Here is a 5,000-nt window from a genome sequence, read left to right on the forward strand (position 1 = left end):
TAAAGTACTTCCAAAATTCTGTTCCTGCAACACTCTAGTCCACAAATAAAAGGGCAGATAAAGGCATAGTTAGGGCCCTCGTGGCGGTGTTATTTTTGGCATCGCGTCCATTACGAAGGAAAGCGTCCATGAAATAAGGAAGAGAAGAGGAAGAGAGAGGCGATATTAGAGCAGGGAGAAAGAAGCGCTTGGGGCGATATTTACCTATTATGCCTACATAATCTCGACGTTACGGCCCGCGCCTTCTCAGCGGGGAAACTAGAGGATCAAAGTTTATTTACACTAATACCTCAAGATCTTCACGAGCGAGAGGGAATTCCACTTACGTGCTTGTTCTTCTTTCAGAGAGTGGAGGCGGGACTTCGCGAGGGAGGCTTCGAGGCGACACGGTGAGTTTGCGTGCGGGAGAAGCTTCGTGTCTCACGCTTGCATGGATTCTCCTCGCTGTTTGCAACATGGGTTTGCAGAGCCAGGATGATTCAAGGCTATTAAGTAGCCCCGTGTATGGTCAGAGGAGAGAGAGAGTAATAACAATGATTTCTAAAACCTCCATTTTCTGAAAACATGAGGAAGGAATGTTTCACGCTTCATGTGAGACGCAGACCTGGACGCGGCTTCGCGGACGCGGCGGCGAACGCCATAAGGCCCCGCTCGCCGCCGGACTTGGCTCGCCTCGCCCATTTGCATGTTACGGGTGTTGGGCGGAGTGACGGCCGGGGAGAGCGGCGCAGCGGGGAGACGCATGGAAGTTATCGGGGCGTTTTCTGTGATAATTGTCTATTTATGGAAGGATATTCGTGCGGCTTTCAAAGGCGCGGAATGTTACTTCGAAAATTAAATGGTGTTTCTTTCCCTTTGATTTCTTCCTCTTTCTATTATTCATTTATTTGTTTAATTTATCTATTTTCTAGCTTCGATTTCTTCAGTACAGTAAGACTTTAGGTAACGGCTCATCTTGTGGAAACGAATGTTTTGATGGAATTTCATACTGTCTCTGTCTGTCTGTTTATCTATATCTATCTGTCTACCTTTCTTTCTATTTGTCAATGTATCTACCTTTTGCGGACATATAGAAAAAGTCCGACACAGAAGCCGGAGAAACAACACCTATCATTTAATCAGACCGAGACGCCAGACAGCCGGAATCAGAGATTAATTATCCATCTCTTAATGATTCCCCACCTTCCTTTTTTTCTTAATAACCGCTAATGATATGAGAACGCAACTTGCTCGGAATGTCTCGGAAAATTCAGCAAGAAATTTTGATTGCGATTAATCGGCGAGATAAGCATGCAAGGGACGTGTAGGCTGGAGGACGTCGGCTCCTCCGGCGTGACTGGGATGCCGGCGAGATACGGCCGGCCCGCCATCACGCCATGACGGCATACCGCGCCTGCCTCGCCGTCCGGAGACTAATATTAACATTGTCTTTCACTTGGGAGGAAGTCGGCGCCGACTTACCGGGAGACTCGCAGGGCATCGCGATCGAGGAGGAGGAGGAGGAGGAGAAGGGGAAAACGAAGACGAAGAAGAAAAAGAAGGAGAAAAAGAGAAGGAGTGGTAGTAGTAGTAGGCTTTGATGCTTGGTTTGTTTGTTTTTGCGTTCTGCAGAGAGCCGGGGCCATCGCAGCCCGACGGGGAGGGCCGCTGAGCGAGGATGACAGTTGAAAAGAAGGAAAAACAGCCGCGGCGCATTCATTCAGCAGTGGCTATGCGGGCGTCTGTCGGGCCGTCGCCTTGCCGAGAATGACTAATGACGCACTTATCGTCTTGATCGGGGCTTATCGCAGGATCTCTGCGATCGGGAGAAAAGGATCCCATAATGAAAACTTCTTGTTGAAAGCTTCTTAAAAAAAAAGAAAAAAAAATATGCGAAGGTCAGGGATGCTAGGATAAGGAAGGGGGTAGTGGGGGTGGGGGAGGGGAAGGGGGGTGGGTCAGTGCCCAAATATCGGCCCTTTTGTTGGAATGTCTGTTAATGTGGCCGCATTAGCGATTGTGTTTATCGTTCGTGGCCAGTAATTATAAACGTATCAAGAGAGGAAGCCTTGTGTACGCTCGCGCAAGGAATTCGTGGTCTTATCGTGGGACAAGTAAAACGTGTTTGCGCGAACGGCATAAATAGTTGGTGTAGAAATAAATAAAATTCCTTTTTTTCATTTATTTATTTTTATTTTATTTCTTTTTTGTGAGGGGGGATACATAGATACATATTTCTATTTGATTTGTGTACATATCGGAAATTGCGTGATTCTCTCTCTCTCTATCTATCTATCTATCTATCTATCTATCTGTACCTTCCTCCAATCCTAACTCACTCACTCACTCTCTCTCTCTCTCTCTCTCTCTCTCTCTCTCTCTCTCTCTCTCTCTCTCTCTCTCTCTCTCTCTCTCTCTCTCTCTCTCTCTCTCTCTCTTCCCCCTTTAACCCTTCCTCCCTCCCTCCCTCGCCCCCTTCCACAGATCCTTCGGAAGCACCTGCTTTGTTATTCAAATCGGATAACGAAATAGTTCACATAGGCCTAATTTTACCGCAACACGATATTCGTTTTATCGAGACTATGATCTAGAGACGTCTGAAGAGATGAGGAATTTCCAAACAGAAATTAGCAATAGCGAAGGAACTCGCCCAAAAAAGGGAAATGTTCTGCGTCAGACGGTGAATGCAGGACAGCTGTTTATTGGTACTGCTATGGCTATCTTGTTATATAGATATGTGCGAGTGAATATGTATATATATATATATATATATATATATATATATATATATATATATATATATATATATATATATATATATATATATATATATATATATATATGTGGGTGTGGGTGTGGGTGGGTGTATGTGTATGTGTATGTTTATATGTATGTGTATGCATATGTATATACAACGGTATATGTATATATATATATATATATATATATATATATATATATATATATATATATATATATATATATATATATATATATATATATACATATATGTGTGTATGTGTGTGTGTGTGTGTGTGTGTGTGTCTGTTTATGTGTGAGTGAGTTTTTATGTTTGTGTGTGTGTGTGTGCCTATATGTACATATATATATATATATATATATATATATATATATATATATATATATATATATATATATATATATATATATATATATATATATATATATATATATATATATATATATATGTTTATATTCATATATACATATATATACCTAAACACCTGCTTCCGAAGGTATTATTCATCCCCAATAGTATAACTGCGCATCAGCCTCCCATTATCATTCCATTAGCGATGTACTTAAGGACCTCCGCCAGAATGACACGTCCGCTTAATTAAGTTTGTCCCCTGCATGATGCGAGCCCGACACACACACCGGCTCTAATGACCACCTAAAAATCACCTCATGTGAACCGTGGTCGTCTTGGACATCCTTTTTGTTATGCGTGTCCCTTCCTTTTTTCTTTCATTTTTTTTAATACTATTTATTTTTCTACATTTTTTTCCTGAGCTTTCCACCGTGTTTGTCGGTAGCTTTGAGCGGCGATTTGATGGCCAGATCCAATTAGAGGAACAGAGAAGGACGCCGTTGTTGATGGGGCTGTAGTTTGGGAAGTAAAAGTTGGTGTTCCTGCAGGATGTGATTCGGAGTGTCCGCGGGGTAATGGAGTTCGATTTGGGGGTTTATTTTCTTCTTGGAAATTTTGGATATTTTCCATCCTCTTTTCATGGTGCCGTATATGGTTAGGTGTTAGCCGATAAGAGGATATTTTTTCGTGTTGTTTTTTGGTCTTTTTTTGTTTGTTTGTGTTTTACTTTATTTTGGGAACTTTTTGTGTGTTTTTTTTCTCTGAATTCGTTTCATTCCGATTTTCTTACGTCATCTGCTTATCTTTTAACTCGTTTCGTTAATAGCATCGTTTTTTTTTCTCTTCCTCTTCCCCTTTTTTCCCCCTTCTTCCCTTCTTCCAAAAAATATATAGTCTCCTCGTCCATTCTCTCTCTGGTTTCTTCTTTAACTCACTTATGCTCTCTGCCCATCGCCATCTCTTTCATTATCTATAACCTTCCCCATTCTTTCTTTTCTTTTATTCTTTTTCATATTTTTCTTCTTTTTTCTCCCTGTTCATTCTCCTCCTTTTCTTCCTTGAAACCTTTACGACAGCGCGGCAAGTCTCGCGAAAGGACAGTGGTCATTAGACTCCGCGTGTTGGAACGAAAACATGGCGGAGTTCTGTTTGTACCCGCGGTCTCTCGGATATTTCATTTTCGCTGTTATTTTATTATCATCTCTTATTTTTTCTAAGTCTTTTTTGTGCGTGAATGCTTGCGAGGATTTCGAGAATTTCCAAGGATGTCGCTTCGGTATTGTTGCTGTTCTTTAGTTGGCTGAAAATGTATATTTTTTATTCTATTCGTTTATGATATATTAAAATGTTATCTTTCTCATTGCGCTAATGCTAGAGATGGTCTATATTTAGTTTTGTGCTCTCAACCTTTAAAAAATTTTATTGATGAAGATTTAATTAATATTTCTCCACCAAATTATGGTGGAGAACATCCACCATAATTTGGCGCGAACCAGAATAGTGAAGAATAGACAATAACGATTGAGGGAGAGGCGAAAAATTAGGAAACAGAAGGCGACCGAGTGCTGCAGAAAACAAAGAGGGAGAAAAAAAAGCGCGCAATAGAAAACGGATTCATGGTCGGCGGGACAGCTGGCGCACGTGGAATCATGAGATCTCGTGTGCGGTAGCAATAGAGTAGTCCCAGGTAATCTCTTAATCGTCCACATAGATTACCCCTTGTAAGTTCGGGGTGCAGAGCGAGCCTCCTGCAGAAGGTTATGCTTTCCTCGCCGGATACATAAATCCGCATCGTGTGTATGTATCCGGCCTCGTAGGTGGCCCACTGGCCGCGCCGACTACCGAATACCCTTCGATTACCAAGATTACTTCATCTCGGCGTAATGACTTAATGTATTCTGATTTCCGA

At 41.7% G+C, this 5,000-nt stretch overlaps 1 protein-coding gene across 1 annotated transcript in view; it reads left to right on the forward strand.

Annotated features, from left to right (window-relative positions):
• The window catches only part of LOC113807215 (uncharacterized), a gene marked incomplete in the record, with an annotated part of 252,180 nt that overhangs the window by 184,336 nt on the left and 62,844 nt on the right, over window positions 1-5,000 (forward strand). The window contains 1 exon segment of the mRNA XM_027358420.2: window positions 346-389.

This window comes from Penaeus vannamei, chromosome 4 (assembly GCF_042767895.1).
Source record: "Penaeus vannamei isolate JL-2024 chromosome 4, ASM4276789v1, whole genome shotgun sequence".
Taxonomy (NCBI): domain Eukaryota; kingdom Metazoa; phylum Arthropoda; class Malacostraca; order Decapoda; family Penaeidae; genus Penaeus; species Penaeus vannamei.